The sequence below is a fragment of the Lissotriton vulgaris genome, chromosome 4_1, assembly GCF_964263255.1.
Source record: "Lissotriton vulgaris chromosome 4_1, aLisVul1.2, whole genome shotgun sequence".
NCBI classification, from domain to species: Eukaryota; Metazoa; Chordata; class Amphibia; order Caudata; family Salamandridae; genus Lissotriton; species Lissotriton vulgaris.
This window is the reverse complement of record NC_141691.1, coordinates 319537613-319553995: the sequence shown is the minus strand read 5'-3', so window position 1 is coordinate 319553995 and position 16383 is coordinate 319537613. Positions and strand designations below refer to the sequence as shown.

The 16383-nt window shown below is 46.4% G+C and overlaps 1 protein-coding gene across 16 annotated transcripts in view; it reads right to left on the bottom strand.

Annotated features, from left to right (window-relative positions):
• Window positions 1–16383, bottom strand: part of MAP7D3 (MAP7 domain containing 3) — a 1137171-nt gene that overhangs the window by 584256 nt on the left and 536532 nt on the right. The window lies entirely within an intron of this gene.

Sequence of the window (16383 nt, the reverse complement as noted above, 5' to 3'; positions counted from 1 at the left end):
TATATGATCGTACTCAAATGTCTTATATTAACTGTCTAGTTTAGTATAGTATGCTTCACACATTATCAAGAATTGTTTCTCTCTCCATCAGAGCAATCAGAACAATGTATTCAACAATTTCTTAGTGTATTTTAAAGAAGTTGAAACAAGGAATATCGAACACCTATGTTCTTCAAGTATGGGTCAAGATAAACTATTCAGCTCGAGGGTTCCACATAATGTCCCAGGTACATAAGAGGTGCCTAAAAGATGACTGAGTAAATATTTGAAGAAAAAGGGTTAAAAAAATTAGCAGATGAGTGGGTGGTGTAAAAGGGCAGAAGGGAGGCAGTTACTGTAAAACTATGTGGACAGCGATCTTGTTTTGGGAAATGGTTTGCAGCATGGTGTTAATAGATGTGATGTCTCCACTCCAAGCAGGTCATGCTAGTACCCAATTTCTGAATCTTCTATGTTCAGTTAGGGGAAAACCTTCACATTTCAATGTGATGTGCGCCAGACCAATAATATCTATAGAGATCATGCTGGTTTTTCAGGCAAGTATTAAAGCATCAGCACAGAGGGAGCCATTGGAGCTTCGTGTTTAATGAGTTCTTTTGCAGTTCCAGAGCTTCTGATATTTCATGTGGGCTCTCACAATATCTAAAAACATGGATTTTTTACCCAATGAGAATCTTTATTTAGTGGTTAACGTGATGACAGACGTTTCTACTATCACTCCAAATCAAGTCCTTTAGGTGCTCTGCGCCTTGTTTTGGTTCTTTAGGAACACCTGGTAGGAGGTGAATTAGTTGCTGCTGTCACAATTGCTCCCCTTAACTCCTTGACTTCTCTCAAAGATCCATACATTAGTACTATCAGCATTGTTAGTCTTCCCTTTACAATGCCTGGTATACCTCTTGGCGAGTTATACAGGGGTCTGGTAATGAAGTGCAATTTTAAAAAGCAAACCTTTTTTCACTGGATGCCACTGTAGAGTCTTTAGAGTGGATGTAAAATGGTCCGGATGTTGCATAATAAAAATCCATTCAGTGTGGTTATAAACGTTTAATATTTGGAGGTTTTCTTTTTGAATTTATGTGCGCAAAAACAACATTTCTTTAAATATGAGTCACTTACAATAACCTTAAGATGTGCGCAGTCTTCACAGACAGGAAGCCTACCTCGGATTGTCAAACGAAAGGCACATATAATTGTTTTGATTTCCAAACATCTTTAGTTTACTAAATGCAGTATCATTGTACTTTTTGCATTAGAGCCATGCAAACTCTTTGTTGAGATAGCATGGTTCTAACCAAAAGCTGACAATAACACTGTAAAATTAACATGGAATTAGAAAGGCAATTTAGGTATAAATGTAGATTGAGAATTGAAAGCCACTTTATTTTTAAAAGATCTGGTGAAGGCTTCACCAATAGAAAGACGAGGAAGTCCCCTACCAGACAAAGCCATAAGGCAAGCATTATAGCAAGATAGACCATTCAGGTCTACTAGACACATATTTTCCTGTGATGTACATTAAAATTAAAAGAGTTTCTGTACCTACCTGTAAGGAATGACCTATACAGGTGTATTCAAATTAGCAGCAGTATTTGTTTTTGGAGATTTTATTGCGAGCATACAGACGCCACATTTGGTGGGAGCATTTTTTCTCTTTATTTTCACTCTGTTTATTTGAGGGACATGCATGGAATAAGAAACAAAAACAATCATCACACCAGCTTGCCAAAGCCAGACCAACTGGCTCTGCATCTGAGCTTGTTCATGTTGCTAATCAGCCTCAGAATCAATGAAATCAGCAGAAAAGTACTGATAATTCTCTCCAGTCATGGAATAAAAAACAATCCTCTGCAATGGCTAGGAGTTTCTAACTAGGTAGTTATAGTTAGGTCTACTTTTCAATAGAAAGAAACATTTTTGGTTTGCTAAAAACTTTGAACCGGTTTGACAAATCTTCACAAGACCTTCCTCTAAAAAAGTTTATCCACCTCAGCTCCTTCCTGGAGTGTTTCCGAGTGATCCACCAAGCAGGGGTGAGAAAAAACGGGGGAATTGGTGTAAATCCATTCAGTAGTTTTAAAGAAATTTAGGGCCAAAAATAATTGTATATTTGGCAGTTGGGCTCTATTTTTAAACTGGAGCTCCCACGGGTCTCAAAACTCTGGCAGGAGTGCCAATTTAAAAACAGAGTGTTCTGACTGGGCCAGGGAGCTTTATTTCCCTTGTGGGACCCCGTTCCCTCTGGAGTCAGACTCCAGCGAGAGCTCTGATCAGCTGCCAGCAACATGAGAAATATGTTGCTGCCAGCCGTTACAGGACACAGGGACTTAGTTCCCTGTCCTGAAACTGTGTAAAAAACAAAGCTAAATGGGGGAGGGGGGGAGGGTACAGATACCCTCCCCCTTAGCCTCATGGGGGGTTTTGGAGGGTGGGGGTGGTGATAGAGGGACCGCCCCCTCCTCCCCCGCCCCCCCTTGGGCCAAAAAATAACAAAATGAAAACAGGTTAAACATAGCTTCTTTACTGCTATAATATGTACAACTCCTAAAGGTAAAAGCAATTGTGTTATTTGCAAAATTTACCCTTTACCTACATTGAGAAATAACGTAGATATGAGTAAAAAAAAAAAAAAGTAGATACTGTTAACAGTATCCATGAAGAGTTTACTCTGTACCACACTGCATAAAGGCAGTTAAAATCTAATGAGCTATGTCATATGTGAAGTCATAAATTCGTGGTGGGGTGCAAGTTATAGTTAGGGCTGCTAACTACAACTAGTGACTGGGGGGGGGGGGTGGGGGGTGGGGGTTGTTTTAGTTCAAAACGTTAAAGTTGTCACTGAAAAATTCACCTAACTACAACGTTACTTTAACCTTTGGTATTTTGAGCGAGAAAAAAAAAAAAAAATATATATATATATATATATATATATATATATACACACACACACACACACACACACAGACACAGACATATATATATACACGACTGCATACATACATATATATATATATATATCTATATTTATATACACAAATGCATATATCATCAGCCACGATTACCTTGAATCCAGTGGCAAATCGAGCACAGGACCCACGTCTGCGCATATCCTTACCACTTAGGGCGACTACAGCAACACAAAAAGATTAACAGAATGCTGAACATTGTCAAACATTCACATCCAGCCACGGATCTTGGTTAAATCCATTCTTATTTTTATTCACTGTAGGAACCTGGGTTTTTGCTGCAGTACCGCCCCTCCTCCCACCCTTTTGCCTGGTATCTTGTCCAACTGTGACAGTGTGCTGGGTTCATGCTAACCAGGTCTCAGCACCAGAGTTCTTTAGCTAAATAGAATGACTTTCCCAGTTCACAACACCTTTAAGATCCCTTGATCCATCGAAGAGACAGCCGATCGATTTAATATCTGGATTTCACAGATAAACACTTGGATGCAGACTAACTGCCTTAAATTGAACAGCGAAAAATCGGAGGTATTGCTACTAGGGGCAAATACCGCCTTCTGGTCCCCAAGATGGTGGCCGGCTCAGATGGGCAAATGCCCAACTCCAGTCCAGAAGGTAAGAAACCTGGGGGTAGTATTTGACGAAAGACTGACATTTGAAGGTCAGATCAACAAGCTTGCCTCCACCTTCTGGAGATCTTAAAAATGATCAGGAAAATCCGCCCTTTTATTCCCAGGGATGCATTAAAAACACTGATCACAGCATTGGCCCTTTTGAGACTGGACTATTGCAATGCCCTATATGTGGGATTACAGTCTCAACTCCTACTGAAGCTTCAGCGAATACATAATGCAGCAGCGAGACTAATTCCGGACATCTCCAAATATGAACCAATTTCTCACCGGCTGAAGAGACGTCCACTGGCTCCCAGTAGAAAAGAGAATTAAATTTAAGTCACAATGCCTAGCGTATAACGTATAAGAACAGCACATCACTCATGGCATTTGGAAGACTATTGAAAACAGTTATTCGCCAACAGAAACGTCAATATTTCCATGGCCGCCAAAATATCAGCACTCCTGCCTACTCCAGCACCAAGACGCCCTTGGGCATTCGTGCGCTTTACAAGTCTTTAAATCAAATCAAATGTAAGTCCCTAGTAAGTGGTACCCCTGGCATTGGACATAAAGAGGGTCTCTAAGGTCTGCAGCTTAAATTGTGCCCACCTAGGGGACCCCTTACCAAGCCCATGCAAACTGCCACTGCAGCCTGTGTGTCTTGGTGCAGAGAAAAGTGAAGAGTCGACATTGCACCCATCCCTGTGTGCCAGCACTACATGTGGCACAGGTAAGACAGCCCTAAGGCAGGGTGCACTATACCCATAGGAGGGCATATCTGAGAGAGTGGATATGTCCCAGTGATATCTAAGTTCACCTTTAGATATTGCCAGTGTGCAGGGAAGCCATGAATAGTTCCCAGCTGCATGATGGCTTCACAGTACCCCAAGGTGTTTGGTACTGTTAGAAATGGGATTTCTGGTTGGCAAGGGCAAGCGCCTAAGCCAGGCAAAAATCACCACTCTAGTCAGAGCAAGTGAGTTACACGCTGAAGATAACCCTTGCTCACCCCCTTGGTAGCTTAGCACGAGCAGTCAGGCTTATCCCAGTGGCAATGTGTAAAGCTTTTGTGCAACACACACACAGCAGCGACACACTAGGCACACTACGAAAGAGACTCCACACAAGGTTATATCACAAAAAACCTTTGTATTATCCAAAACACATTAAAATCATAATCCCACATATAAATTGTGCTAAAGGCACTAGGCAATATCCACAGGAGATTATATACAGGACTAGGCCAATCGGACCATGGTCAGAACCATCAGAATGGAGGTAATAAACATAAAACACAACCAGTAACTACTGGTACAATAATGACCTCAGCATGATCACATTAGGCATAAAACACATTAGGCCCAAACCTCAATACCATAAACACATTAAGCTATAAGCATCATCCTAAAACATCATAGCATGACATTAGGCATCACAAGAAAACAAGTTACTTACCTGTAACTTTGGTTCCCGAGTATTGGTAACTTTCATAGATTCCCATAGCTTGTATTATTTCCCGTCGTCGGAATGGGAGCCTCGGTAAATAAGAAATACCATAGCAGTAGGTACAAAAGAGAAAGAAAGGCCTAGGCCTCATCTCATTTTGTAGCATATCCACTTCTTTTTGTAAAAACTTGCAACAACCAATCAGATTAGCCTCACCCCATAGAACCTTCCTGAGAGAACCTCAGAGCCTCAGATTTTTGTAGCCGTTGTGTAACAGTAACCACATCCAGCTGAAGGCTGAGCTTTCCCAGGGGAGGAGGGTGGGCACATGGGAATCTATGAAAGTTACCAATGCTGGGGAACCAAAGTTACAGGTAAGTAACTTGTTTTCTTGCCCCAGTATGGAACTTTCATAGATTCCCATAGCTTGTATCAGAATAACAAAGCACATTTTGTGATATAAGCATCAAATGCATTAGTATCCATACTGTCATAAGAAGCAAAAGCCATTGAAACAGTAGTCAATAAACATTCTCAGATACAAAATGTGCAATCATAGGAAGGAGGGATAGAAGCGAAAGCTCACCGCTCATTGGAAGAGATTCTTCAGGAACGCTTGTCCAACTGCTGCTTCATCTCTTGTGGAAGAGTCCAAGCAGTAATGCTTTGTGAACGTGTGGGCACTGCGCTATGTAGTAGCTGCCCTACAAATGTCTTTGATAGGAACTCCAGCGAAGATCAATCAATCAATCAAAGACATTTATAGAGCGCACTACTTACCCGGAGGGTCTCAAGGAGCTTGAGGAGGGGTGCTGCTACTGCTCGAACAGCCAGGTCTTGAGCTTCTTCCTGAAGGGGAGGTGGTCTTGGGTCAGGCGCAGGTCGGTCGGGAGGGAGTTCCAGGTCTTGGCGGCAAGGTAGGAGAAGGACCTTCCTCCTGTTGTCGTTCTTCGGATGCGGGGGACGGCGGCGAGGGCGTGACTGGCTGATCAGAGATGGCGTTTGGGAGCGTAGAAGTTGATGCGGTTGTTGAGGTAGCTCGGGCCTTGATCGTGTAGGGCTTTGTGTGCGTGGGTGAGGAGACGGAAGGTGATTCTTTTGTTGACGGGGAGCCAATGCAGGTCTCTCAGATGTCCGGAGATGTGGCTGTGTCGTGGGATGTCGAGGATGAGTCTGGCTGAGGTGTTCTGGATCCGCTGGAGTCTCTTCTGGAGCTTGGCGGTGGTTCCGGCGTAGAGGGCGTTGCCGAAGTCCAGTCGGCTGGTGACGAGGGCCTGGGTGACCGTCTTCCTGGTCTCAGTGGGGATCCACCGGAAGATCTTCCGTAGCATGCGCAGGATGTTGAAGCACGACGAGGAGACGGCGTTGACTTGTCTGGTCATGGAGAGGGAGGAGTCCAGGATGAAGCCCAGGTTGCGTGCGTGGTCTGTCGGTTTGGGTACGGTGCCCAGGGCGGGGGGCCACCAGGAGTCGTCCCAGGCGGAGGGCGAGGAGCCCAGGACGAAGACTTCCGTCTTGTCTGAGTTCAGTTTCAGGCGGCTGGTCGTCATCCACTCGGCTACGTCTTTCATCCCTTCGTGAAGGTTGGCTCTGGCGGCGGCGGGGTCGTTGGTCAGGGAGAGGATCAGCTGGGTGTCGTCAGCGTAGATGATGTTGAGGTTGTGTTGGCGTGTGATGGCCGCGAGGGGGCTCATGTAGACGTTGAAGAGGGTGGGGCTCAGCGAGGATCCTTGAGGGACGCCGCAGATGACTTTGGTGGCCTCTGACTTGTACGGTGGTAGACGGACTCTCTGTGTTCTTCCGTCGAGGAAGGAGATGATCCATTCCAGTGCCTTCTCCTGGATTCCGACGTTGCTGAGGCGCTGCACTAGGGTACAGTGGCAGACAGTGTCGAATGCCGCGGAGAGGTCTAGGAGGATGAGGGCCGCTGTTTCTCCGTTGTCCATCAGGGCTCGGATGTCATCGGTGGCAGCGATGAGGGCGGTCTCGGTGCTGTGGTTGGCTCGGAAGCCAGACTGTGAGGGGTCGAGGGATCCATTCGTCTCGAGGAAGGCGGCCAGCTGTTTGTTGACAGTCTTCTCGATGACTTTGGCTGGAAACGGGAGGAGCGAGATGGGGCGGTAATTCTTGAGTTCGGTGGGGTCCGCTGTAGGTTTCTTTAGTAGGGCGCCGAGTTCGGCGTGCTTCCAGCTCTCCGGGAAGGTGGCGGTGTCGAAGGAGGTGTTGATGATGTCCCGCAGGTGGGGTGCGATGACAGCGTCGGCCTTGTTGAAGACGTGTTGAGGGCAGGGGTCGGTCGGAGATCCGGAGTGGATGGAGTTCATCATGCGGACGGTGTCTTCGGTGCTGATCGGAGTCCAGGCGCGGAGGGTGGTGGTGGGGGGCGGTGGTTCGGTCGTGGCGTGCGTCGGTTGAATGCTGAAGCTGTTGTGTATGTCCGCGATCTTGTTGTGGAAGTAGGAGGCGAGGGAGTTGCAGAGGTCTTGCGATGGGGTGATGTCGTTGTTTCCGGCGTTGGGGTTGGAGAGCTCTTTCACGATGTTGAAGAGTTCCTTGCAGTTGTGTGCGTTGTTGTCCAGCCGGTCCTTGAATGCAGTTTTCTTGGTGGCGCGGATCAGTTGGTGGTGCTTCCGGGTGGCAAGCTTGAGGGTGGTCATGTTGTCCGGTGTTGGTTCCCTTCTCCAGGCTTTCTTGAGGGCTCGGCAGTTCTACTTGGAGCTCTTGAGTTCGTCGGTGAACCATGGGGCCTTCTTGCTGCCGGGTCTGCTGGGAAGGGTCCTCAGTGGGGCGAGTTCGTCCGCGCAGTTGCTGATCCACTTCGTGAGGTTGTCGGCGGCCTGGCTGGGGTTCGCTGAGCTGGCGGGAGGGTGCTGGCTCAGGGAAGCGGCGAGCTGGTCGGCTGTGATCTTGTTCCAGCTTCTTCGAGCAACCTGTTGCTGGTGGTGGTGGATCGTCGTTTTTCTGAAGGTGAAGTGGACGCAGCTGTGGTCCGTCCAGTGGAGTCCAGTCGCGTGGCTGAAGGCGATGTCTTTGCTGGATGAGAAGACGGCGTTGAGTGTGTGTCAGTGTGAAATCCTGCCCCCTACTGATGTTACCTGGGGTGGAGGAACAGCAGACAGAGCAGAGAGGCCGCTACTGACGTTTAGAAGAATCTCTACCTTGACGCCCCTGTCGACCTCTAGCAGGTTGGTGAGAGAAAGACGCCGATTGGCCCTGGGGTTGAGAGTATAGAGGCTTGTAAGTCTGCGAAAATTGCGAATAGGAGGAGTAGCGTTCGTGGTATCCTCCTCTGTAACTTGAAAAACCTTTACTTTTGCCCCTCGGAAAGGTACCTTGCGATATTGCAATGTGCCTAAGGACCAAGCTGTTTCCGTAGGCGTCGTCTATATGCTTACCAAAAAGCATGTCACCATCAAATGGCAAATCCAAAATCTTATTCTGTACCTCAGGGCGAAACCAGGTAGCCCGAAGCCAACCTTGCCTCCTCAGGATAGTTTGGCCTGCCAAGGCGCGAAAAACAGTTGTGGCAATGTTCATGGCACAATCAATCTCTGAGGAAATCGCTCCCCCTCCTCCACGATTTTCTTTGCATGCGCTTTTGAAGTATCCGGTAGCTGATCAACGAAAGGAGACAAATCGCACCCCATTTGGTGATCATATCGTCCGAAAATTGCCAGTGCATTGGAGGCTCGAACCAGGGGGCTGGACATAGAAGTGAATCTCTTGCCCACATTGTCAAGGCGCCTGCCTACTCTATCCGGCGGTGAAGCAAGAGGAGCCAATGGATTGTTTGACTTTCTATGAACCCCCTGGGAGATGACAGAGTCCGGCCTTGGTTGGCCAACCAGGCCTACCATCAGGAGCCTTGTATTTTTTCTCCAGCGCCAGTAGTACAGGGATAACAGTAGCTGGAGACTGCATAACCTTTGTACTTTCACTCCATATATGCAAGATCTGTGGCTTCGTCGACAGCTCTCTTCGCGGGAGTGCACATCAGAGACATTTGCAGGGCTGCAACGTGGAGCAGCAGGCACACCTTTACGAAGCATTACCGCTTGGAATCCTTGACGCAAGAAGACACGGCTGTGGGCCAGGCAGTCGTGAGGAACCTCTTCCAATGATTGGTGAGCTTTCCTTTCTATTCCTCCTACCCTTTTCTTTATGCACATTTTGTATCTCTGAAGTACTGATGGCTGTTGCAATGTATATTTATGCCACAAAATGTGCTTTATTGCGTACAGCTTGCTACTCCGATACAAAAGCATGGGAATCTATGAAAGTTCCAATACTGGGGCAAGAAAACAAGATACTTACCTGTATCTTTGGTTCCCCAGTATTGGTAACTTTCATACCTGAGGCACAAGAAAGCAGAAAAACAGGAGGCGGAGGCCTCACTGGGGGATAGACTCGAAACAATCCTTTGAGAAACTGTAATTATTCTTGAAGACCAGAGAGAAGGTCCAGATGCCAAACGTCTGTATCTAGAAATTGCTGCTAAGTGAACCTTTATGGATGAATGCACCAGTCCTGTCTTAGCTAAGGACAAAAGATAAGGCAGAAGTTGATGAGGTTGAGAAGAGAAAGGATCAAAGCCTTCTCTCCTGCACCAAACGCCAAATGTTCTCCATTTAAAACGGTAAGTCTTATTCGTGGAAGGGGCTCTAGCCTGGGAGAGAATCTGTTTTATTTCATTCAAGATTGGAAGGTTTATGAATTCTCGCTGCTCAGGAGCCATGCTGTCAGGTGCAATGAAACTGGATCCGGATGCCAAATCTGCCCCTGGGACATCGTGAGAAGGTCCGGAATTGTCCGCAAGGGAAGAGGAGTGGCGAGCCACAGCAGATGGAGTTCCATGAACCAGATTGTCTCGGCCAAGCAGGAGCTATCAAGTTCATCTTGCATGGTTCCACTTTGATCTTCCTGATAAGCCTCGGGATCATTGGAATGGGGGAAAGGTGTAAACAAATGCTCTTGACCAAGCTATCGAAAGCGCATTCCCCAATGATCCTCAATGGTGAAGCCTGCTTGCATAAGACCGGCATTTCTTGTTGGTCGGGGTGGCAAATAGATCTATTGAAGGCTTGCCCCACGGTTGGAAGATCTCGTCCAGAACCATTTGGTTCAGTTCCCACTGGTGACTGACTGAGGATAGCCTGCTTAGTCAGTCTACATTTTGGTTCAGAACCCCTGGCAGATGCTCCACTTGCAGCGAAATCTGGTGAAGGATAGCCCATTCCCAGATTTCCTGAGCTTCCTGAGACAACGGGAGAGACCTGTTTCCTCCTCCTTTGTTTATGTAATGCATGGCCGGGGTGTTGTCCGTCCGGATGAGAACCTTCGAACCTCGCAGTCGAGGAAGAAATGCTTGAAGAGCTAGTTTGATAGCCCTGAGTTCTAGGCTATTGATGTGAAGAAGACAGTGCTGAGGTGACCAATGTTCACGGACATGAAGATCCTGCAGTACTGCACCCCAGCCGTCCAATGACACATCCGTTGTCACTACCTGAGAGACGGATCGCTTACGAAGGGATAGGTTTTCCTTGGGATAGGTTTTCCTGCATTGTCCACCACAAGGCAGCTTTTTTCATTGCCGAGGTGATCGTCACTTTGTTGTCGAATGAACCTTGAATCTGCTTCCACTGACAGTCTAGCTGCTCCTGAAGAGGACGCACCCTCAGTCTGCAGTGAGGAATTAGAGGGATGCATGAGGAGATCACTCCCAGAAGTGATTTGTAATGGCGCACTGAAAGATGCCTTCTTTTTCTTAAGAACAGTGCCATGGTTCGCAATTTTTCCTGTCTTTCTAAGGTTGGGAAAGCTTTGTTGAGATTTGAGTCCAAGATAGCGCCCAAGAAGCGTGCAGTCCTGGACAGGACCAGAGATGACTTCTCCTTGTTGAGACCCAGATTCTGAAAAAGATTTGTACATGCATTGACTGCTTCCCTAGCAGCCTCCCTGGACGGAGCCTTCAGCAACCAGTCGTCCAGATAAGGGAAGACCTGAAAGGGATTTTTTCGCAGAAACGCTGCCACCGGTGCCAGCAGCTTGGTGAAGATTCTAGGGGCTGAGCGAAGTCCAAAGGGTAAAACCCTGAATTGAAAGTGGCTCTTGGCTACTGTAAATCGTAGAAACCTTCTGTGTGCAGGGTGAATGGGTATTTGAAAATACGCATCTTCGAGATAGAGCGTGGCCATGAAATCCCCTGTATTGATGAGACGTAGTAGGTCTTGTAGCGAGACCATCCGGAAGGATAGGGAAATGAGATAGGTGTTGAGCTCCCTGAGATCCAAAATGGGGTGCCATCTCTCTAGCATCTTACTTACCAGGAAAAACTTGGGATAGAATCCTTCCCCTCTTTGAGAGGAGGGGACCAACTCTACAGCACCTTTCGGGAGCATCTGATGAACTTCTAGCCGCAGGAGACGTAGCTGTTTTGATGGGATGGCGGCCGGGGGCTTGGATGGTGGGATTTGTGTGAATTCCAAAGTATGGCCCTTTTGAATGATGTTTAGCACCCAACTGTCTGATGTTATCCTGGACCAGTTCTGAAGGTATTGAGATACCCTTCCTCCCACTGATGATCTTGTGGAGGTGGGCACAGTAGGAAGAGCCGGTATGCCGCTACTGTCTTTTGGACGTATCACGTCCTTGGGGTATACAACCGTTTCAACGCAACTTTTACAACGCATACTGTTTCAACGCACACCATTACAACGCAGGATTCTTTACAACGAATGCCTTTACAACGCATGACATTACATAGCAGATGCTATTACAACGCATGCCATTACAACGTAAGTATAGGTAAGTATATAATTTTATTTAAACATTTTTTTAATTACAAAATTTATTTTAATCAATTTAAAAAATACTAAAAATAAATTAAATTAATTAATTTAAGTAATTTTATATATATAGTTTGGGTTATAGGGTACAGGTTTATTTTTAGGGTTCAGGGCTGGGTTTGGGTTATGGGGAACAGGGGTATTTTTAGGGTTCAGGGCTGGGTTTGGGTTATGGGGTACAGGGGTATTTTTAGGGTTCAAGGCTGGGTTTGGGTTATGGGGTATTTTTAGGGATCAGGGCTGGGATTGGGTTATGGGGTACAGGGGTATTTTTAGGGTTCAGGGCTGAGTTTGGGTTATGGGGTACAGGGGTAGTAGGTTTCAGGGCTTGGTTTGGGTTATGGGGTACAGGGGTATTAGGGTTCAGGGCTGGGTTTGGGTTATGGGGTACAGGGGTATTATTAGGGTTCAGGGCTTGGTTTGGGTTATGGGGTACAGGGGTATTATTAGGGTTCTGGGCTAGGTTTGGGTTTTGGGGTACAGGGGTATTTTTAGGGTTCAGGGCTGGGTTTGGGTTTTGGGGTACTGGGGTATTTTTAGGGTTCAGGGCTAGGTTTGGGTTTTGGGGAACTGGGGTATTTTTAGTGTTCAGTTTTTAAATAAATATTTTAAATAAATTAAAAAAAATAATTTTAATAATTTTATTATTTATTAATAATAGTTCTTTAAAAAAAAAAATGAAAGTAGATTCTATCCCTACACTATCCAGCACTTACCCTACTATTACACTCTCCTGGAGTTAGAATATTATTTATAAACACCTAAACTATTTTTTTAAATATATATATATATATATATATATATATATATATATATACACAAATAAATTAATTAAAAAATAATTTAATATATAAAATTTATTAAATATTTATTAAATTTTTTAATAAAATAATATACTTACCTATACTTACGTTGTAATGGCATGCGTTGTAATAGCATCTGCTATGTAATTTCATGCGTTGTAAAGGCATTCGTTGTAAAGGAATCTGCGATGTAAAAATTGCGTTGTAAAGGTGTGCGATGTAAATGTATGCGATGTTACGTCATACATCCGTCCTTGGCGATTCTGTTTCCCTCTATTATTAGAACAAGAGAAATTCGAGGTCTGGCCTGGTCTTTGCTGATAAGGCTGGCGGTATTGCTGTGACCCTGATCCATACGAGTAGTACCGTTGCTACTGGTATGAGCCTCTGTATGTGGCACCTCCGAACTGAGCTTTTCGGGACTGAAGTGTACCCAGAGACTTAGCCGTCTCGGTATTCTTCTTGATATCCTTGAGAGTGTCATCGATATGCTTTCCAAACAAAGCCTCCCCATCAAAAGGTAGATCCAGGATCTTATTCTGGATTTCAGGTCTGAACCAAGTCGCCCTGAGTCATCCCTGGCGACGAAGAACTGCTGCACCAGCTATCGAACGAAAGGCTGTTGTGGCGATGTCCATGGCACAATTGAATATCTCCATTGATGTTGCTTCCCCTTCCTGTAAACTTTTCTTCACATCACCTCTTGTTTTCTGAGGCAGTTGATCTAAATGAGGCGAAATGTCACACCATAGTTGCCGATCATACCTGCCCAACATTGCCAAGGCATTTGCTGCCCGCACCAAAAGACTAGCCATTGAAGAAAATCTCTTCCCAGCGTTGTCTAACATTCTGCCCTCCTTATCTGGAGGAGTAGTCAAAGGAGCAGACGGATTGCATGACTTCCTCTGTGCAGCCTGTGAAATCACCGAGTCCGGTTTTGGGTATCCCGTCAAAGACGCTGGACCATCCTCGGGCACCTTATATTTCTTTTCCAGGCGCGGTAGAACAGGGACCACGGTAGCTGGATTCTTCATTGCCTTAAGGCCTTCCTTCCAAACATGCTGAACAATAGGGATAGATTTAGTAATCATCTTATATGGCTCCTTAAAGTCATATAGAAAACACTTGGTGGCAACAGAAGGAATTGGTAGCTGGAATCTGCTAGGTGCCTTTTCCATCAACTTATGGAACCCCCAGATATCCACCGGAGGGAAGTCCACCGGATCGGGACATGGTGAAGCCAGGTCCGGGATGACTTATTCGTCCCATTCCAAGCCTTGATTAGGCCTGCCATCAAAGTTTTGATCCTCATCTGAGGAATCATCATGAGTGTCCAGTGGTATTGAAGGCACTTGTTGAACCGGTGTCTGTGGCTGAGACATCACCTGAGTCGGCAACTCTGGAGAGACCATCGCAGGGGTCGTAGGAACAGGTAGGGCTTGAGTAGTTGGAATAGCAGCAGGCTGTTAACATCTGGATTTGTAATCCTGCAGCATGTTATGGAGATCCTGCAAGCGAGAAGATAGAACAGATACCATCTCTTGCCTCGTATACTCCTGTGGCCGAGCATAATGTTGATATGCACATTCTTGAAGGTACTCTCATTTGGAATCAGTCTCTTGACATTTTACTAGAAGTTGGGATTGACTGCTCGCATATCCATACGAGTCCTGATCCTCATCATCTGAGTCGTCATCATCCTCCTCTAACAGCAGCTCTGGAGAAAAGGGGGTAACCCTCCTTGGAGACGTCATGTCTGGTGTAAACCGTCTCATAGAAATAGTGATCCTCTCCGTCGACAACAGTATCGTCAACGATCCCGTCGACGATGGAGTGGTTAGTGGAAATGCTGCCGCCATCGTCGACGGAGTGGACACCGTCGACGACGAGATGGGCGTCGCCGACGCTGTCGACGACGAGACCGCCGACACACCTGCTGCCATCTTCGGCAGTGTTGTCGTCGTTGAAGCACTCGTCGACGAAACTGTCGTCGTCACCACCGTCGACAAAATCTTCGTCGTCGCTGCCATCGTCCATGTTCCCGTCGACATCCTCCTCGACGTTGCTGTCACCAACGTCGTCGACTCCGTCGGCGATCCCGTCGACGAGCCCGTTGACGGTACCACTTTAACTTTGGGCTTCAACGCCTTCATCAACAGATCCTTCAGCTGTGTCGTAGACTACTGGGAACTTTTGTCTGACTTCTCAGAAGACTGAGAAGATGGCTTTTTGAAGGCTGGAGCAGTCTTCACCCCAGAAGACGGTGTAGAAGGTCCCTCCCTCTCCTTTACACTGAGGTGAGAAAATTCGACCGGACCCTGGCTCTCAGACTCTTTGGGGGTCTTTTTTGAGGCCTTAATTGGACGCTCCACAGAAGGTGAAGAACAATTGTTACTTACCTGTAAACAGGTGGTTCTCCAGTATTGGCGCCTTTCATAGATTCACATGCTTGAATATTCCCCGTCGTCGAAGTGGGAGTCCCAAGGTACATAAAAAATAGCAATAAATGCTACAAATATATGTATGCAAGAACATAACATTAGAAAAAATTAGAAGTAAATACATAACTGAAACATCTAAAACAATTCCTCCATAGGAATGCATGAGAGAGAAAACACTTGTAACATATCACTGTCTAGAACCTGCTCCTCAGAAGCTCAAGCCCTTAGATTTTCGTAGCACCAAAGAGACCCAGAGTGCATGAGGAGAACAGAGCCTCGGAGGAGCGAAGGGTGGGTCACATGTGAACCTATGAAAGACACCAATACTGGAGAACCACCTGTTTACAGGTAAGTGACAATTGTTCTTCTCCAGTATTAGGGGTGCCTTTCAAAGATTCACATGCTTGAATAGATAAGAGAGCAGTAACCTCCCATGAGATTGCTAAGCACAGCATGGAAAAGCTCAAAGACAGTAGAAATACAGTCATGGAAGCTTAAATAGCAATCACTGAAAAAATGTAAAGGAGGAGGGAACAGAGGCTCACCTTATTTGAAAAGATGACGAAGTATTGCCTGTCCCACTGCGGTATCCGCCTCATTGATGACGTCCAAGCAGTAATGCTTGATGAAGGTGTGCCTGCTGGACCATGTCGCTGCACGGCAGATCTGATGAAGTGGCACACCAGCAAACAGGGCGGTGGATGAAGACATGGCCCTTGTTGAATGAGCCCTCACTGAAGACAGCAAAGGCTTGCCAGCCTGTTGATGGCAGAAGGCAATGGCCGAAGAAAGTCAGCGGGCAATCGTTGGTTTGGTAACTGGATGCCCCTTACGCTGATGTCCATAAGCAATGAACAGTTGGTCGGACCTGCGGAAGGAGGTAGTTCTGCTAATGTAAAATTTAAGGATTCAGAAAAGGGGGTGGTGATGAACAGAGTGTCTGAATTAAGCAGACCACTCTTACCCAGTCCATAGATCAGGGCTTGATCCATCACCGTTATTTATCTCACTGCACCATCCCAGCTCAGAACCTGGCTATATGCAAATCAGTCTGTCCCTGGCCCAGTGCATCATGGGAACAGGGCAGACTAAACTCCCGAGCCAATTCTTCACCAGAAAGGAGACAAGCTACCGGGGACCGGTTTCTGGCATTTCAGCCTTCTTCGGCCTGGCTTGCTTGAATCCTGATGGTGCAGTGAGAAAGGGACTCATGTCTGAGTATACCCTGCCACATCTATAGTGGCCAAAAACGATTCAGAAAAGGG